This window comes from Varroa jacobsoni, unplaced genomic scaffold, assembly GCF_002532875.2.
Source record: "Varroa jacobsoni isolate VJ856 unplaced genomic scaffold, vjacob_1.0 scaffold_715, whole genome shotgun sequence".
In the NCBI taxonomy this organism is placed as follows: domain Eukaryota; kingdom Metazoa; phylum Arthropoda; class Arachnida; order Mesostigmata; family Varroidae; genus Varroa; species Varroa jacobsoni.
The window spans coordinates 86,783-108,560 of record NW_019213617.1 but is presented as its reverse complement, the minus strand read 5'-3'; the positions used below and the strand labels follow the sequence as shown (position 1 = coordinate 108,560).

Genomic DNA, 21,778 nt, shown 5'->3' with positions numbered 1-21,778 from the left:
ATATAAGACAAACGAGTAAATAGACAAAACCTAAAAAAATGATGGATAACCGCAAGCGAAAAACGAGCAATGTAAACAAGCGTGTGTCAATGACGCAAAGGGGCTCAGTGCAGTAATAATAATTATAATCATTAAGACGGTAGCAAGAATATATGATGTTTTATAGTTCATCTGTGAAAGTGAAGATGACCCCGATGCATCCGTAGTAACTCGCCGCGTGGGCTACGTTGTGGGTAGTAGATCGTGGAACCGTATAGTTGCCAGCGGTGAAACAATCAAGAACAATTCTGACGATGAGGAAGGAATTACTTATAAAAAATAAATAGAATTAGTTCGAATGACGCTTACCCTCGTCCCTCCAAATGCGCAATGTGGCTACTTGGATAAAATAGCCCTATTGTGCTGTTATTGTGAGCGCAGTATGTGCGACAAATTTAAAGTAGTAAATGTACTGATCTTTACCTAATTGATATTATTCTGCTTTTTTATGATTACAAGAAACATCTCTGCGAGTTATTCATTGAATAATTTGTTTTTCATGGCATTTATAGACATTTGCTTGACCAAATGAACCTAGGCGCATTTACGCAAATATGAAGAGTGAGAGACGCTAAAATTTATTTAGATAGGCTTCCTTTTTTCAAGTCATGTAGTCGGCAGGATGTGATGACAATAATAGTCCATTGGTATTCTAGCTTGAGATAGTTTCCTCGGTTTAATTTAGTCAACGGTTAGAGGAAGCTACGAAAAATGATGAAAGAAATAATCGTCTAAGTGCAAGCTAAAATCTATTTCGATCAAATCTTATCAATTCTTATGTAGATAGAACAACCGGCACAGGGTAAAAATAATTTACGATATTAACAAACGGTAGCGAAAAAAGATCGTACTCTTCTTGCTTTTATCCGTAAATTGCACGTATTTAGTAGCGGTGAACAATGGAAGTTTCGTATTGAAAAAAAATTCAGCATGGCAGCACATACGTCGATTATCATGGTTTTTCTCAGGATTTCATTTGGCAAGATTTGATTTCACCAGTTATTAGTATAATAGCGACCTGTATGAAATAGCAAAAGCTCATAGAGATAAAAAAAATTGATAAACAGACGTTCCGCATCCGTACATACTTCGTATTTGGTATATTATTAAGTTATTTTGGCGTTTGCGTTATTGTTGATTTTCTGTCATCTTATTTAACCTGTTCTCCGCACAGATTTGAATTACTATAAGAATTAGGTCGAAGCTATCGACTATGATAACTATTTAGGGGGAATCGTAAAAACAGTTGCAATAAAGCGTTAAGTTAATTTTTTAATTCAATAAAGAAGTACTTGTACTCCGTCTAACATACTTTAGGTAAAGTTCACAAGCAGAAAAATGCCCGAGTGGCCATAACAAATACAACATCGTGCAGATGCATATTGTTTGGTGGAAATACTAGTGGTGTCCCGTGTTATTGCCTTATTACAATTGAATAATTATGAAGACCTTTCGATGGAGATCCTTTTAATCGACGCGCATCAAGAGAATCTTACGTTAGTGGACGACAAACTGCAAAATGATGACCTTACAAAGTCAGCAAAATAGGACAATCTGCGATTACCCGCGTGGCAGGGGTATTCTTTGAGCGTTCTGACCCAAACTGAAGCTTGCCATTAACATCTTATTTTACATGCGACAGACGCTCAGTGGCAATGCAGATTGTTCGTATCTATTCGTAAGCGGACACCGAATCCGTGACCTGAGTCTACTAGTGGAAAAAAATGGAAGAACCTGTAAAACGCCATCCAACAGGAACAATCTGTTGAGTGTCCTGAAACGCCGTCCGGCGAAGTACCGAATAGGGCTAAACCCATAAGCAAACATACGCCAATTCGACCTGATGACTGGTATTTCTCGAATTTCAGTCGCCCGAGGCCTAATTAGCTTACTGCAAGAGACGTAGCGGTCTTCTAGCGTCTAGCAAAGGTAAATGCTTGCAGTGGTGAGCTTCAGAGAAGCTGAGTGAGATGAAACGCATTGGCATTCTATCTCGGGTTACTTACCTTATACTTTTTTTACTTTGTTCTATAATTGCTTTGTTATTATTCTTTGAAAGTAAATTATTGATAGTATGGATGGATTTGAAAGCGTCCACTGCTAAGATTATCGCGCTAACTTTCACAGTAAAGGCTGTCTTGGGGTTCGATATCAGTCAATTATATTAAACTAATCAGCTAGCCGTGGTCAATATCTAAGCGTGTTGCCATAATTATTGTTATGAAGATATAGTTTATTTACGAACACTTATCACTTTTTAGGGTCTGTTCACTCACAAAATTGGTGACGATACATTAGATTCAAGCTTATTCGAGGTAGTAGTATTTTGGAGCTTTTCGAAGCAATGACATGTACTCATTTTCATTTCAATATATATCAATATTCAGTTATTATGATTCACACAGTCCATAATAATCTAATACGTCTACGGACCATAGAGATTGCAAGGGATGTTTCTTATAGTGTAAGGAGTCATTTTTTTATTATGCTTTTCCTTAAATTACATGTGTTTCTCAATAAAAAGGCTTACGGTAAAAATATATATCATTGTAGCGAAGGCTTACTTACAGTTAGGGCCTGAATGCTGGTCCTACGTATATGTTAATGAAACTTTTTAACTCGATTATCTAAGTAGACACTGAAATAGATATTTAAAAAAAAACCCTTTTGGATATCGCCATCATATCGCATGACATTACGAAAAATTTTAGCAAAAGCTTGTTTTTGAGATATACTATGAATTTGCTCAGGTCGTCTTGGGTATAAACTTAAATCCCGTTGCTTCACAGATTTGAAGCATTATACTAGGCCCATATTATTATTTTTTTTTATAGGTCATATTTATTGAATGAACTCTGTTCAATGATGTCGGTGAGTTGACTGTTCGGCGTATTGCCGATGTTCAACGTATTCGTTATATTTACCGGTTTTAAAACATACTTGTGTATTATCGAACCTCTGAGAAAGTCGTGCTCATTCATGTTGCCTATATGTCTGCCTTATTTACTGCTAATAATGGCTAAAATTGTGCCTAAATGGCGGTATTATTGGGTACCATAAGTTTATATCATTTCGTCCTGTCGACGTTGAGGACGCCAGTGTGAATGCGAACCCCATGGACAACTACCCCGGTTCGGCGGTAAGCTACTCATTTTTCGTGCAATATCTCAGGCGTATCTTGTATTCTAATTGACAAAAGAAAAATCGTGTAAAGGACGACAGATTTGCGACCATCCAATCAATGTACTGGCAATATTGATTTAGCCTATCTTCGACGTTTTTTACGACATATTTCGTGGGTAAATTCTCTTGCATTTTACTTTGAAATATACAGTGCTAACTATGTCATTTAAGAAAAATAGACGATAGAATATAAATATCGAAGGTTTGCTTCAGAATCGGTTCGGTTGAAAAGTTATATAACTTCCCTAGTATTTTTTAGGAGTGTTTCTATCCCAGTAGAGTGCCATCAGTCAACCTATAATGGTGCAACTTCCCTCGGTAGAGACAGAAATTATTCGTGTATTGCCAGGCGCATGTTGAGAGCACGTACTTGCTACCATGCCTTCCGCAGGCGTGCAGTCTGAGGATTATGACGCACGTCCATCAGCGGAGGATTTAATATGGATTCTTGAATGGACTGAACGGAGTGAATCCGAAATATAATAGGAAACACATTGGCAATTTACGATCCAACTTTCACTGGCGACTTGAGAAAGTGCCCTTAAGCGAACGCACGATGAAATCCAGCGCCGTCCACTTAAACGGCCGGCAGCTGTGCATCATTCAACAAACAATACGAAACGAGAAAAAAATCATACTGCAGATCATTGCCAGACGCCCATAACTCAGGTCAGCTCATCAAGATTTTAGGGATTTGTCGTATATGTGGTCGGTAGCTCGTACTGCTGCAACGTTGAAGCGATCCAATTCGAATGTTTGCATAAGAAGCAGACTAGAGCCGAACTTGCCAATGTGCTGTCAACCCTCAGATGCCAATACGCATTGTCCTGCACCCTGGGTGGAAAATGATGAAAGATAAATAGTCGGTTAAACGTAATTATTTATTGTTAACATAAGAAAATGTATCTTAACTAACACTTATGTATTCCCACTTAAATGATCTGGCGGATGGCGCTTTGCCCTAATGTTTTGCCTTATTATCGACGTACAATATTTGATTTAAAGAAGATTCTAAAGCTCTCACCCTCTTCTCTGTTATTGAGAGTAAAAGTATCCGCTGGTCAAAAAATCTGCGTCTTTTTTTTCAGAGTTCGATCATTCTTTGTTTCCAAGGGCAGGGATATATATATATATATATATGTAAGGCGTTAGTATTAATGATAAAATATGCAAAAAATATTGTAAGTCGCGTCTCGATAAGTATGAATAAAATTCACTTATATTAGTTTTTTAGCACCATATCTACGCAGAAAATAAAGGGGACGCTGAGTCGAGGAAAACGGCTGACCATAGAAACGGCCGTCTGGCAGGTTCGTGGTGGGGTAGTTAGTGAGGGTAGCCCCGAGCTGAGTTATCTGTTGGGCTTCGCCAAATGTGTGCCTTTGAGTTACGATAGGGGCCTATTCAGTCTACCGTACTCGTAATTGGCAGATAACGGTGTCCTTATTAGACTGGTTTCTTAAATTCAACTACAAACAACTGTGATAGCAGGGATGCGAGGAAATACAAGCAGTGGCTTTCTTTCTCAAACGGTCATACCGCTGCAAGTCTTACGCGTTCGTCGCTGCAATAAAATTAGGCAGCGTAAGCGATTGTGATGTTATGGCCAAAGCCAGAAGGGTAACATACACAAATGAGTGTGCGCGTCTGATACTTTCCTTTGCTTGTACGTAGTACTTGTGTGAAAATTTTGATTAACTGAACTCGGAGGAAAGATAATTTTGCCGGGTTCCCAACGACGGTTGAAAATTTCTAAGGCACTAGATCACGAAAATCCTTTAAATCCTACATATTGGTCATAAAATTAATGTTGTCGTTCTCCCTGCTCTGTCCAATAGTTAGTGTATCAACAAAAATAATTAAAAAAAAATAAACATTTTTTGACTTCGTTAAATTCGTTAATTACGTAGAATTTTGAAAAATAAAATCAGTTTTTCGCTGAGACTACCTTGCCATCAAATTACAATGGCAAGTAATTGACAATGGGTAATATGATGGATAAAGCATCCCAATAATAGTATATAGATATAAAGGTAATATTAGGTATGCGCCCACTAGATAAAATGGTAACAGCCACTCAATCCAGATGTTCAATTTGGGGCAGAGTATTACTGCAGGTATTTTTACTTAGAGTAAAAATGTATTGCAGCTTCATCCTTTCAATGCTCTTTTCCAGAACTAGCGGCGTAATCGTAAGGATCGATAATGATTAACTAACATATTATAAAGTAGGAGGTAAATTTGCAAACGATATTAACGGGATGTTCATGTAACCTGTACAACAAAATATCACACCAATAATCAACTAAGTATGGCAGATTAAGTTTTAACTTATTTTCTTTGATTATTGTGACTTCACGCTACAAGTGAAGGTCATGCAGAAAAGATGTGTAGCCGCATTCTATATGCTGACCTTCCTAAGGACGGACATGCTGAATTCTTCAGGCTTTCGTATCGTATGGGCACATAGTCGTTACCCCACTGTGCATCGTTTTTTGCTTCCCTGAGTACTACACGGAAAATGTGATTTTACACGATTTCAAATGCAGTTTCTTCGGGACGATGATTTTTTCATGATGAACGTTTTCACATTGAAGCGCTTATCAGTAGTGTTGCTGAACCTCTACTGTGTAGCTGGCTACGGGTATATTTTTTTGTCCTTTTTATAGCGCAGAGTAAGCGTCGGTAGTGAATTCTAGTTAAAAAGCCCACACTGCCCTAGCAGAGTCTCACTATAGTGTGACTGTATAAACTGAAAAAGAGGAGACAGCGTGATCGTTACTGGGTCCTCATATGTAGCGACCAATCTCCAATCAGAAAGGCTGCTACGAAGCATTTTGATACTGGCCCATTTGCTGTTGTAGATAAGCCTCCACTTACACGAACCTGTTACAGTATCATCATCGCAGCTTCGCGAACGGTTTACGGCCCAGATAGTAAAGGTCATGATGCAGTAGTAATATGTAGAGGGATGGGTGATTTCGAAGCTGTTTACAACGTTGCTGCACTTGTCGCTCGTAGGTGTCAATACTTATCATCAACGCGACGTCCTTTAACTATCTGTCCGTCCGGAAGGAGAATACAATATATCAAATGTGGAACGTTTTAATGAACCGGTTCTAAAACATCGAAATTTATCGGTAGGTGCGAAGAACAACGCGCGAGTTGCTGGAAGATGTGTGGATGCGATATGCACTCCGGTAATGTTCCTCGGCTATCCAAATTCACTACAAAGGCTACAAGGGAGGGTTGAGCCTGGATCCAATATCACCTGGTGGCTCACTCTACCTTCAACCGTCGATGAGTAAGTTCCGATGTACTTTGTCGACAACGCATGAGGTGATTCGAGGTTCTCTCCCAATGACGGTTATGTTGAATCGCTCTTTTTTATCGACTTCCGAATTTTTCAGTACCTCTGTCTTATCGGTTTCTGGAGATACAACAGACAAAGCTTCTTGTTGATAAAGTTGATAAATGCTTTTGTCAATAATTATGCGGCGACCGCGTAAAAACTTCTAGAGATTGGATATTCTCTCGGAAAGCACGCTAAGAGCAAATTGGCTTCTGATACCATACCAGTCTTGCATTCATCCCCTGTTTGGGTCTGCAAAAGGCCACTTGCAGCGTCTTAAGGACAAAAGCAATGTCACCATTGACCTGAATTTAGCTAGAAACCTATATGGAGTTGTCGATAAGACGGGCATGCTCGAGTACGGCAAAGTGCACGAAGTGGTCATTTGTTCTTTAGAAAATTACTAGCAAGTATTCAATATATAGTAGCTTAGAGGCAAGTTACTTAACTCAATGGGTACTTCATATCTTAGGAGGGTCGGTTGTACTGACCAGGTTCCTCTGTTATCGCCCACGGGATGTACGGCGTCATATTAAGGATTACACTGTTTTCCCTAAAAAGGGACAACGCCCGCCGTCATACGGAATGCCGAATACGAACGGTGGATAGAATGAATTCTGTCATTACATAGCAAATGGTGTCATGGATACTCTTTGAAGCGCGCATTTGAATTTTCCGGCTTCAAAAGCTTATTATTACCGCAGTGCCTTCGTCCTATTGAAAAGGATTCGCTGGCGTTGAACTCTGTAAAAATAGTGAATATAAAATATTCGAAAAAAACACTTCATCGCTCCGATTCTATAGAAAAATCTGATCAAACGTCATTCGAATCTCGAAAAGCACTTCGTTCTCAACACGGCAGCGTGCGATTCAGCTTCTAGCAGTGACCGATGTTAAAAGGAAGCTACGCAATTGTGAAGTACCAGACTGGAACGACTTTATTTCTCAAGCGATATTGACCTATGACATGTTTGTGTTGTAACTATCTTGTCATGGATTTTCACACTTTCCTTTTTGTATATTTTCCTTAGAAAAACGTAATGGTAGATTTTTAAATATCATTTTCTTTCGAGACGACTGACGCCTTTGATAAACTAGTACGGTATCCGAACTCAATGCGGTAGCGGGTCACACGTGGAGTTAGTCAAATTATAGCTTCGTAATTTTTATTCTTTACTTTCCGTTGTTCTAATAGGAAGTGTTTTTACTCCTTATGTTCGGAGAGCCCCTTTGTCGCCAGTGTGATTCGATCGCCTGGGGGACTGACTATGCGCATTAGATGCACATATAGTACTTCGGTCTGCGACGCCTTCAGTGAATCTTTGAGACCGTAATACGCAGGCGAGCCATCTTGCGTATTGTTTAACTAGTTTCAACGTTTGTGTTTAACCGTGCGGTGAGATACAGGCTGTCGTCATCGAACAGCAATGGCAATCATGTTGCCTGCGGTTTGTTTCGCGTCCGCTATCGACCGACAGGACTAAAAGGCCTTATTGCTTTGAATGTGAACTTTTTGTAGCTCTCATTGATGTATTGGAAGTGTGCTTGCTGAAGCCTGGATGTAGCTTTCGGGAATGTGGCCTCTGGAAGCACAAACACACAATTATTTAGTCCTAATATATCACTGTGGTTTATTGCTTTTTGTGAATACTGACGAGGTTTAGCGTGCATTTCAACTACGAATGAACACTAAGAATTCGGCAATACTAATATCAAAAACAATAATAATTATCCAAAAGCTATTTATGTGGACTTCTACATCTTTCAGTGCAATTCTCTATAGACTGTTAATTCTTTTCTAAAGAAAGTAAAATAGTCGGTCAATAGATCATAAGCTTTGATTAGTTTAGCGTGTGGTGTCCTGCTGATCCGTGACCACAAAAAGTGGGACCATGCTGCAAAACGGTTATTTATGATGTCTCAGGACAAGGACCAAAGATTTACCAAACATTATGTAAGCCGAGACCCTGCAAAGGAGATTCATAATGCATCTTTTCATTATATTGACAATTGGCTGAATATAATAATTGTCTACCGCCTAGATATCAAGGGTTTGTTCGTATGTAGGATGTTATTTAGAGTTGTGTATAGAGAGATGATTTGACGAATCTCTTCGGTATCTACCCGCTTGAAATATAATTTCGTGATTTATCAAAGAGCTCTGCAATGTCGTAACCGTTAGTTTCAATATGTCTGTCATCGCATTTCTCTATTGAAGTAATTTTTTTTTAGGTGTGAAAATTATGAATGACCAACCGCGTGGTCACGGTTCGGGCTAGAGAGGGAACCTTATTTTGTGAGCCGTTCAACTTTATTCTATCACACCCGACAGAAAAAACGAAATAGTTCTAATCGTTATATTTAGGTTTACAAATTAATTACTCATTGGTTTCACACGTCGGCCTATTTTATGCTCCCAGCTAATGACTACATAGCAAAGTGACATTACTCTGACTCGAGTTCTTGACAGGCGCTAGCAAAAGGACGTAAAAACGACGCCTTGTTGTACGGAAGTATTACTGGACAATGATGCACGGGATCGCAAATTTTTTCCGTCAACCCACGCAGCAGGACAGCACGATACATCTGACACAGGCAACAAGTGACAATCGACAACCGGTGTCTCTACCTTGGTCAAGAAACAATTCGTGTATGCATTATTGTACCTAGAAACGAGGATCTGTGCTTCCCAGGTGTTCCGTAATGTAATTCTCTATATTACTACAAAACTGATTCGGTAGCGGTAGCCCCCGACGGCTTCAGACTCGTAGCTTCCGCCGACTCACATCACATAAATGTGTTTTTTCTTCATTGCTTCAGCTATAATTCACAAGGAAGAATGAAAAACAATGTACAGATACATGCTACGGAGGTTAATCAGAACAGAGCACAACTCTGTTAATTTACATTAGGATTGCTCGCGACAGCTCTACTGACATTTTATAAATTTAAAAAAAAAAATTATAAAATAACAAATTAGTAAGAAGATTATAAAAGAAAGACTATAGTTGTAGTCCACATTCACGGTGAATACTTCGACCAAATTGTTAAAGCACAAATAACAGTGTTCAGCTCGGAAAGGAATTACAAATGAAAGCATATTATTCAGGAATCCCTGAGCAGGATATTTTTCGAGATAGACGAATGTACACAATATTTATTGTGGCTTAAATGAAGTTGTCAACGATTACACAAGGATCATAGGGTACCCGTTGAACCCGATAAAATTCTGTGGAGTACCTGCGTTTGTAGAAGAAAAAAGAGATGTTACATTATTTTTTTCTTAATTTAGATAGAAAATTAAAAAATTCTATATTTATTTCCTGGATGAATGCTTCACTTTGGCTAATCAAATATTATTATTACTGTGTGTCTGCAAGAAGTGTATTTATCTTGATACCATCAAACTATGGCTATGGCATGCTGACTTCATTCAGGCGTTCATGGTTTTGCTTCAATCTGTTAATAACTGGTTCTGGAAGTTGAGTTTATACACTTGCCCACAGTGGCATAGTGCTAGTTTGTTCTCTTAATAAATTGGAGACACTTTGACACAAGGTAACGATAGGATTGCCTAGGTTTGAAAAAACCGAGTATTCGAGGCTAGCCGTTTGAAATAAGGTAGAGCTGACGTAAAGACAGGAAACGTTTACTTACTTATACTCCTGTTAGATGAACCTTAGGTCCGTAATTGGAAATATCGAGCTTGGCCATTGTTGAATTTTCGAGTTCAAGCAAATCGAACGGCGCATTATTTTTTTTTGTGTATATTTTTATGATCCCTCTCGGAGCAACATCGTTACATAGGGTAGGTAAATCGCTTCACATCAAAATGCTTTTAATTGGGCAGCTAATAAACCTCAAAGAACTAACTAACAGCGACATCCTTCGCCATTAATTTTTACTCCCCACTGAAGCTCAAGTCATTTAACATTTTCGACAGTCTTTGTTAGACTCGGTGCTGACGTACTTCTTTTGTTTTGGGCGCAGAATTATTGCATAGTTCTGCGCCCAAAACAATCCCCAAACATCCAACATGCGCCCAAAACATCCACAGTTGCACCCACAATAATCATGCACCATGTTTTACGGCCATCTATATGCTATACAATAGCATATAGATGGCCGTAAAACATACATGCTAGAGAAACAGATCCCCATGAACCGAAATACCTTTTAGGCTTTGTTATTTTATACATTTGGAGAATTTAGAAAATTCATTCAGTTGCTTGAACGGATATACACGGACACCTTGAACGATTGAGAGGAACCCACGACTAATGTTCCCCCTTCAGTCACTGGTGCTGGGTTCATATTATTTTGGAAAAAAACGTAGCGAGCTGTCGCTTTAAACCATAAATCTGCACACAAAATACTGTGTGATGCGCGGATACGAACCCTGATTGTGCTATTTGCCAGATTTTAAAAGCTGCATCTTGGCCATCATCGAATTATTTCCTCTACTTGGAATTGTCGCTTGACTATGATATTTAGTACTTGGCATTCTGAAAGGAGGTTTCTATCGCGGGTATCCTAGGAATGCCTTTCGCGTGTCCTGTTATTGCTCCTATAGTTAACCAAAACGAGTTACGGTGACTAATTCAAAGCATATACTTTCACGGTTACTTACGTTTATATACAGCTAGAAATGGCGTTTTCGAAATATTTTGAAGAAATCTTAATTTTTTAGGAATTTAGGGTTCTAAAAACTTCCGCACTGCACAATGCCGCTCACCCCTTATTGTCCTATAACGAGTTTGACAAAAATACAACAACGCAGATGGATTTAGGTGATTCGTATTTCCTCAGTTCGACAACTCGACGATAGCCGTTATAATTGCGTGTTGATACGCCGTTACGTAAAGTCTTCTATTAACGGCACAACATGACTGAGTCTAAATTGAGCTTTTGTAGATCGCTTCTATACAGCCATAGCTTAAAACGACAATTTAAGCATAGAAAGCTGCCGGGATATCATATAGTATACTGCGTGCTCTTTCATTTGTTGAACAATGAAAACGTTTATATATCTTAGTAATTTCTCTTGTTGTCTAACATGGTGACTATAACTAAACTTCCAACTAAATCGATTGTTTATATATAAAATTTCGTCGATTTGTTTATGATCCTGCCTCACATTCAGCTGCTGCTTAATAACTAAACAGCGTACCTGTGTGTAGGCGCTTCATATCACGGAGTTAATATCGGACACCGATATAGCAGATAGAGTTCGGTGCCATGCTGACACTTTGTTATTACCGGCCTTTTCGTCGCACTGCTCTGCGAATCCGAAGATATACATACACATATACATGCATGCATGCATGCATGTATACAGTGCGCATGCGCGGAACAAGCGACAAGATAAACGAGTCAGCTATAAGTACAAGCAGATATTTAAAGGACGTATAACTCTGCTCTTTTTGTGATCCTGCTTGCAAGTCATATCATCTACTTGATGAATCTCTGCCTCAGTGATGTCTTTAGGTGGTAATTAATCGCTGAGCTTTATGTCGTCGATGGCAACTTTGAGAAAATCTTCGTTGAAGACGATATGGTTTTAAAGGTAACCGCTATAGTAAACGAATGCCTTCAAGGGCGATTCCCCGTGTAACGTATTAAGACAATGGCAATCGTTCCAATACAGAGAAAGGCCGAAATAAAAGCTAAGAAAAATAATAGTAATGCATTTTGTCTACGGTTGCCCTTTTTAGGTTGTCGCTTATCATTACTGCTTAATGGATAGAGCTACTGTTTTCAGTTGAATTGGGCATAAACGCAAAGGAACAGGGTAGACGCTATTGAATATCACCGCCCAAAGGATAAGATGGTCAATACAGTCCATTTTTCTTGTCTTACTTTTTTTTTTTATTTCTGTAAAGAGCTGTCCCAGTGAGCGTTCCTAAGGAAAAAAGGGGTCCTATTGTAGACGTGCAGGCTACCAATACTCACCATTTAAAAGTGATCCATAATATATAGCTGAGTAGCTTCTAGCTGCTACCTCCTCCTGTGCTTTTTTCCTTCGTCTTTCATGCGCGCATACATATAGATAAAATAATAGCGTCGTCAGTTTTTTTTTCTAATCTCTGCCCTCGATTCCGACCGTTTTGAAATGGCCGCGGTTGTTGTTAACTGTCGACCGTGCGTGCTGTTGCCACTGCATCCAGGTTCGTTCTCTTGGCGCGAAACGGTGGTTACGCGCGTGTGTCTGCACGAGAAAGATAGAGGACGACAACGAGTGAGGCAGAGATTTCCCGTGAGGTTGTTACTGCTAATGCTGATGCCACGGCCAGTCTCGCAATCAACCGCGCTTCCAACTGCTTGCGTTGTAATATAATACGTAATGAATTTATAGCGCTAATCCGTATCGCTGTTGTGGTGTCATGTGAGCGCTTTAATCCTCGACGGTAGTGGTGGCACTGTCGTCGCTACTACGACATTAACAGTCGGGATTTCGTACGTTGAGCCCCACGTAGCCCGTCTCAGCACTTCGTCTCGGCCAATGGTCTAGTCAATAGTCAGAAGTCTCCTATTTTGTAATAAGCCGAATAAATCGATATCTTTCGCGCTTTCGACTGCTACGCGGGGCTGCTACCGTTGCCGTTCTGGGCTGGACCATCCGGAATCACCCTGGCAGAAAGACAAGCACAAAAACAGCTGAAAACTGATGGCCAAAGTGTAACAACAACGTTTTTCGTTTCATCGCTTCCATGCATCGGCAGCAACAACAAGGGCACGAACAGGACAGATTCAGCGGCAGGGGTCGCTAGACTGATTCCTCCGACGCAGATCAACACACAATAAATGGAAAAAATGGGTTCAGAAAGGCTTCAGGTAAAAAAAAGGCTCGGTGGATAAGAGATTTACAAACGGTGTTGTACATGTATAGATCAACAACCTGGCAGTGAACACTGCTTGTTAGAGTGAGACAATTTTCGATGCTAGCTTAAATAATAACTGGATTCAATAGACTACTAATAACATTAGAAGGAAACTAATTGCCATTGACAAATAGCAGGATGTCTATGGAAATTGGATGAAGAAACATCTATACATGCTTTGTCGGCTTTGTGTCTAGCTAATTTGCAACTGAGATGCTGCTGTCGATATTCTAGAATGCCTAGATAGAAACTTTGTTCATAGAGATGTACTGTTAATGCCCATGGGCTTCGTGCTGGTGTTCTACCCGGTATCCATCCATTAAGGCCGGATGGGTAATTTTAATTTGAATTTTTGAGAGCGACATTTACAAATGCTTTAGAAAGAACGGGAAAGAAAACTGAAAATATGGGCCGGTAGCAAAGATAAAGACTGTGTTAAGTTTACCGTTGAGTTTCTCGATTATTGACAGCTTAACATACTAATCACCTTGTTGGCGGTTAAATTCAAATTCTTAAATGTTGACGCATCATGCGCAGTCCAATTGGAAATTAATGCCGGGGTTTTTGCCAGCGGCAGCTTGTATACCCGCTCTGCCCATTCACACCAAGGACAACCGCTAAACCAGGGGTTTAAATTAATGAAAGATTATGATTACATTAAATGTTTTCCTCGTCGATAGTATAATCTTATGCTTCTCTTTGAATGTCTTTAGCTTCTTTAAATATTTTCGCCTTTCATTAATCCCCTTTTAGCTAAACAGCGTTTGTCTCTTCGTACATGTTACCTTCTTGCTCTCTTTATGTATATACACACACATATATATCGTTTTGTGAAGCGACGTTGAACAGAATAAGTAAATCCTCTGTCGGCGGACAAAAGTTGCCTATTAAAAAAGAAAATAAATGGTATTTTTATTTCGGTCGTCCATACAAAAGGCTTATTTAGCCCTATTTATATACATATAAACAGTTGTGAATTTGATTTGGATAGAAGAAGAAGAAGAAAGAACGTAAAAGTGCTATGATATATATAATATCATAATGTCAGAAAAATGCTACTTGATGCGCGCGAAAATCTATTAGTAAACCCGCATGAATCATCCGCTAGAGCCGCGCAGATTTGTTCAGTTTCCGCCAGGGAGAAGGACCTGATGTAGTATGGGTTGACTCTTTGCCTGAATGGTCGCAGCCTAAGAGCAGTAAACTTTCCAGCGCGATTCCTCAGACTCGATCCGAGGCAGATACTCGGATCTTGTCAATGAATCATTATCAATGGCTGACGTGAGCCTACAGGTAACACTGGTCGCCGATCCTTATATTGCTGTTGCTGGGCTTGGTAAAATCTTCATAAACCAGTTGATACTTCTGTCACTAGCTTTTAACAGCTTCTGAGGAGGAACTCTACGAATTCATCGTATTGATACTTCTAGAAAATGAATACTTCATAGCTGAACAAGTGCTTTTCTTCACAATAACGTGAGCAGAACTAAAATTTTCAGGCCTTAAAATACACTGCAGGATAATCTTGGTCAAACTCAAGGCTCAAACGATACATTTCAAAACAACGCCAATATAATCCGGAACATATGAACTTTTAAAGAAGTAGTATGAGAGTATAATCTAAAGAAAATTACCTCCATCTGACGACTATAACACATCACGTTTCCAAAGTATTCTAAATGCTGGCAACAGATATCTTCGTTGCCACGAACCTTGATCTTTGCAGTTGCTCAATCGTCATATAAAGGAACGCCACTGAATCCACTAGGGTAGAACAGCATGTGAAGTTTTTTTCATCCATATTTTTTTAGAGTAACGGGCAATAATGTCTGCCGCGAGGAAGCCACAAGTTTAGAATCTTCCATATGGAGCGTAGTTTACGTTGTATTCACCTTAGTTAAACGTAAGTGCATAGTGAACTGAAATCAAGAACTGAACTTCTAAAAATATCACTAAGTTCCAACTGGTGATCGTATCAGAAGGAGCTTTATTTAGACATATTTATATATTAATGTATGGCCGTAGGCTCTACACATGTGCTGACTTATGCGATACTAATCTATCTTACTGGTTACATAGATGTATATAAATTTCTAGATTAATCTGGTATTCGGATCATTTTATTAAATGATTGTGGGCGTATTGCGTGGCTCGACATTTTCTTCGCTTGGACGAAAGAAATCCCGCCTGTGGCGAGGGGTACGCTGATGCTGCCTTCAGATGAGAGGGCCCCGGTTTTTTTGTTCAGCAGGTGCCCGATCGACGGACGGAGCTCGGCGCCCGTCTACCAGAAACTATCGCCATTGTGAAGAAAAGCCACACTTTACCTAGTGGCTTTACGCTGAGGTAATCTGACTATGAAATAGCGTTTAGCGCGCTTACCAAAGTGTACCACTGTACACTTTCTGAAAGTTTGTGACGTTTTCACAGCGCCAGAAGTGTACGTGCGGACCAACTGACCGATATAATCAGAGATCGTGCAAAAGCCGAGAGACAAAGTGAATCGCTATCGCGAATAAACACGGACGACAGTGGGGTTACAGTTTTTGAGCTATTTCTCATGTGTTTTTAGCAATGCATTCTGGGTAACTCATGACCGTTATCGTTTGTACTTCATTATGGACTGGTAACAGGGGCCACCTGCGTCCCCCATCTGCTGATTTAGGAATAAGCTAATATAAGATTATGGTAAGCTCAATAATACCTTAATGATAAATGCTAGCAGAGAAATAATGTATATATAACGCATCTAAATAGCTGTTTATATCACGTGTGACGATTCTTTACATGACTCAATAATTTTATAGTTTTGGAAAGACTAAAAGGACCCTGTCACACGTAAAGCATTCGATAGGGAAGATGATAACAATGACCATATTTTAAATTTCCTAACATAATGCGACTACTGGTGATTTGCATCGCTTATTGCGGTAGTACAAAAGTCCTTTACTAAATTTCTTGTGTGCTTTATATACGAATGAATGAGATTTACAGCTGATCTTACCTCGCGAAGGCAATTGCGATAAGGAAAATTATTTCAGGTTGCATCATATTTAAACCAGCTTCCAAAGTGCGCCGTGGTCCACACAAAGATCACGTCAGCTTTTTGGGTTTAACTTTTTTAATCGAATCATACTCGTCCCGACTAACATAATCCGGCGAAATTTCTGAAATTGGCTAAAGACAGTGATTAAGTACGTCTTCTGGATTATTTCTTCATCTACTTGCTGACTTTATTCCTTACCTAAACGCTGTTTCTTGGAGACGTTTAAGTATCGACGTTCGGCACGCAGCTCTAACGGTACGATAAAAATCGTCATTCGATTACATCCCACACCCCCCGGCGAGGCAGCACAGCTTCTTGCTACATTAGTATAAACAACGAGAATAAAGTTTCGCTTTATACGGGAAACTTTCTACAGAAAAATCACCTCAATTGCTGGAACGTTACCACTGTAGTTATGAATATTAAAGACGTTAAGTGAAAGCTGTCGAAGTGACTTAATATATCGCAGTTAAGCGTAGCAATTACTATTATTAATGATTGAAAATTTATTGCGAGAGACCAAACGATATGTATATAATGCGCCTTAAATGTGAGCTCTAAATATGCGAGCGAGAATGATACGTTCGTTGAACAGTGAACAGTCCATTATGAAGATACCTACAGAAACGTATATGACGTTATGAAGCTGTATACTGTGAATAAAGTAATTAAACGTAAACTGGAAAGAACGGACGCGTGCGGCAGAGCAAGCTGAGCGTAAAACGAGGGTATACCCGGTAATAACTTAAAAAGATCACCACAACGAACGTAAAAGCGGAAACTCAGTTTCCCGAAGTTCTTTTGATGATAAAGTGAGGTCGTCTTAACTTTGCCTTAAGTCAGAGTGAATCACTAGATTTAAACATCTTGTTAGTGACTTCTGATTATTATAACGTAAAAGAAACTAACTTGTTGAATAAACTTACCGGAAGGGTCGGGTGAAACGCTACTACTGATTTTTATTGCGATAAACGATTATCAGATAAAACATAGCCGCTATAGTGATAAACCAGTCATATTATGAGATAGTGCGGCATCTCCAATTGCTGTTCAAGAAACGAAACCTATTTACATTGGTACCTTCACATTTTTCTAGATAACAAATGTGAATATATATGGGTACTATATATTCAGCGCGCCTCGCTGACCATGTAGAGGTGGTATGAGTCCTCATTAAGTGGATTCGATAGGAAGTGTTCCAGTTACCCCGATTGAAACAGAATATAGAACCAATTATACGTTCTGAAAGACGCCAGTACCTTTAGTGTGATATTGACAAACTTCGTAGTGTGTGAACCTCATTCGCACGTCAACATAAATATATATCGCCCGTGGAAATATTGGGCCCACACCCAACAAAGCGCATTCTAAAGTAAACATTAGCATTTCTGGGTAATAGCCAGATTTCTCGAATTATATCAAAGTATCAATCAGATTATTCACATGCTAAAAATAGGGTGCACAAAGAAGATGCCTTTTTGGCCACTTGAAGATGTTCAAATTGTAAATATTTCTCTTCTTTTTATCAGTGTATATTTGTCTATCTAGCAATTAATTGTTTCGAATTTAATACTGTTTATTTAAAAGCCTAAGCGCCATTACGAAACAAAACGTATTTTCGCCAAGGTTTACCAAACACCGCATCTGCTATAACTGGACGTGCAGCGGGACGTGTCAATGTGACAGGAACACTTTAAACCTAGATCATTTCACGTTATTTTCTACGTTTCGAACTTTACATTCCCTTGAACACGTGACTAAGTCCCACTGGACTGTATCTTTATGCCCAGGTTCGAACCTAGACTACGACGTTATTCGAAGGTTAACAGGCAAATTCCTAATGTATATTAGGGTAAGCAGACGCCTCAATACAACACCATGAAGGAAGTATGTAATTGATGTGGGGCGCTACATGCATACACAGTAAGCTGACATACTGGTTTGTAAGTTTTTCTAAAACCGATACTTATCATACGTTTTTGTTAGTCGTAAGATTAGTGTCACTTGGAGTTATTAACAGAAACAGTAGTTCTCGTTGAGGGTATTTAACTTCTGATAAAATTTCAAAATCTTTGATTCGACAACATTCGAACTGGTTGAACTTTAGCCAAATGTCAGTCTCTTGGACCTTTTGAGTGTAGTTCATCTCCGAACGGTACTGCGTAGCAGAGGCATGATCCGACAATGAATAGATCCCCCATGGCACTCCAGCTTTTCTCGAAGTCTTATCTCGAACCACTATGACATCTATATACCCGACAGCGTTGGGTTATTTATACCTTTTCATCTGGCAAGCAGGCCAAACAGCGTTGGCGCGTTATGCCGCTTATCGTGACCGCCTCACAATGTAAGGATAACAGGAAAACGCGGACGGCACAACGATGAAATGGCAATACACTCAAAGGAAAGGGGAGAGACCCCTCTGTGTGCTTCGAAAAGACACCATTTTGTTCGTCTCTTGACCGTCCACAGTCACAAGAGCCTCTCGGCGGCTCTTGGGCGTTTGTAAGTAAGTGTCATCTCCTTTCCGCTTGTCACGTCCGGTCCGCCTTCTCGTATTGGCGGCCAACGATGGTACACAACTGCATGGCCAGCCCCCGTCCACACTTTCATGAGAGGAGCGTATTCTAGAAATGCATTCATCTGCAAGAGGCCTGACGTGACGGTACAGGTCTTTCAGTTCTCATTGTACTTTTCCTGCGTGACACGCTGCTGTTAATACAAAATGTGTACTAGGCTAAGTAGGCTAACATGCTAGCCGAACTCGTTAACGAACGTTTAATTTGCTGACTTCACTTGACTTATCAGATAATTAATATGATACAATGAAAATTTAATAAGTGCTTGATGATCTTAATAGCTGATGGGATTTATGGTTGCAACACAAGCGTTATTGTAGCGGCTCAAGGCAACGTTGAACCGGCTATGAAACGAAAGCGAGGAACGACAAGCCCGCGCATTAACCCGTGAAAATCGTACGAGAGACAAAGGGACAGATAAATACATATATATAAGCCGTTAATCGTAGCTTTGCCGACAGCAAGCAAGTACCGATGTAAGTAGGCAATCGTCCACGAATGACAAACCCAAACGAGGTTGAAAATTGTACACCTACTAACTTAGTGAGTTCCGCAAGCGACTATGTACAAAATAGCATTCGGTTTAGAAACAGCATATCTTTGAGCTAGACACCTAAAACAGTTTAAAGTAGCCAATACAACAGCGTACACATTGCTCAGCGGCAGTTGCCTTTCGCGTTTTGCATAGATCTAACGTACAAGAAAGACCCCCCCCCCCCCCCCCCCCCCAAAAAAAAAGTCGCATGTAAAAATTGCTCGTCTTGGGAGCAGTACAAAGCAAACGTCACCTCTCGGCTAGGTACCCATGAAACAGCAAAAGCTACTTCGGGAAAAATTAACATCAACAAGTTGCTTGACTAACCTGGCGTATAATCCTCATAAAGAGTAACCTTATTTTATAGACAAAATGCTGAAATGCCGGCTGAAGTGGTTGACACATGGTCTGCTAAAGCACCGTGTAAGTATGACGTCGAAGTCTACGGAGGGCGCAATTACAGACTTCTTTTTAAACAAATATCTTGTAGCCGATAGTCGATTTCTAGACATTCAGTCGTGAGGCTATCTCGTGAGCTGCTTGTCCGTACAAACAAAGCTTGGCTTAGAGTGTACTAATATTCGTAGATTTCTCAACCATTCTTTTGTAAGAACTTCTCGTATTTATGAATTCGTGCACCTAATCCTAATATTCAACGTGATCAATATAAACCGCATAGCAGCTACTTTCTTGGCCTCGTTACGGTGACGGAAACATTTCGGTATTACGTAATCTCCTAAGAACGTTGAGTTGTCTGTTAAATAACTGTGTTCCTTGCTTTGTTATTTGTTCGGGTAATTCGGGTTTTTTTTTTACTTCAAAATATCAAAAACAAGATATTTTTGCTGGAGTTTAGTAAATAAAAAGGGATATACAGGTCCAGTATATTGTGCATCAGTATCCAAACAGTTACCTGACAAAGAATGTTACGGCAATCTTCAGCATCTTTTTTTTTCTCTTTTCAATAGTAAATTTAAATTCGGACTTATGCAGGCCGAAATCAAATTAATTTTTATTGGAATATCTATATTTTACGAAATATAAAACACAAATCCTATTGCAGAATCTAGCTCATACCGTATACTGGAACTGGATAATTTAGCCTTCAGTAGGACAACCGAACAGTATGTAGAACCACGTGAACTGCCCAGCTTTAAAGCGCGCCTTACACGTTCTACGTAGAGTACCTATTCTCTATTTAGATTTTTCAGGCCCGTTCCTATTGTTAGTCGATCTTTGTGTCTTCTTTAACGTTCAACGTCACTTAACGACGTCGTCACTTCAAGTTCAATGTTATATTATCTAGTATTCTTTCCCGAGCTGAACTATGCTCCACAGTGTCCGTTTGAAGTTGTGCTCAAGAAAGAAGCGTATCTGAAACACTAATTCGCAACAAATACTTCGTATTACCAGCTAAACATTTACAATTACATATAGGTAATTATGCTTTTACCACTCGTATACACACAGAGTGCATGCTATTTAGCTAGTTACGTCCGGTCACCTGTAAAAAAACGGACAGAAAAAAAGCTAGCATAATCATACTAACACGTATTTTTTTACTGTTAACTATATATGATTATGATGGTGATCTTGTAAAAATCTCTTTGTAGTTGTACACAACGATAAAATTGATATGGTCACTAGACCGTCCCCCCAAGCTATTGATTATGAAGCTATTTGTCGTTATATATATATTATTAGCCTTCTACCGTTTTATATCGGTAATATTGTCGTCCGTTGGTGCCTTTAGATAAATAACAACAATAATTTAAAAAATATGTTACATTAGTTTAGCCTTAAGCGGTTGAGGGAACTCTAGTGTACTGAATAACAAAATACAAATTTTTCTCAATTTTTTCAAAAAAATGTAGAATATTATGGTAATTCGAACGGTATTTAAATATGATTTACTGCGACCTGAGGCTAACTGCTTTGTCCTTTTCTCTGGGCCATATAATGAAACCAAACGTATTCCTGTTGTTGAAGGCCTACACATTCCATTTCGAACTAGTATATAGAAACCTTCCATGCCATCACTGCTCGAGATCAGTCCCGCAAAACAAATGCTATACACATATAACATCGGCGGATGTTGTGCGAGCCCTAGAATCTCCGTTCGAGTTCTATACGGTGCTAATCAACGGTTATTTACTTCAAGTT

General features: G+C 39.4%; 1 long non-coding RNA gene across 1 annotated transcript; it reads right to left on the bottom strand.

The window, feature by feature from the left end:
- Positions 1-7,486: 7,486 nt before the first annotated feature.
- On the bottom strand, positions 7,487-17,443 carry LOC111262944 (uncharacterized). The gene is made up of 2 exons (XR_002681942.2): positions 12,527-17,443; positions 7,487-8,157 (listed from the first exon to the last, which is right to left on the bottom strand). It is a non-coding gene; the product is annotated as an uncharacterized LOC111262944 (long non-coding RNA).
- Between the last annotated feature and the right edge of the window lie 4,335 nt (positions 17,444-21,778).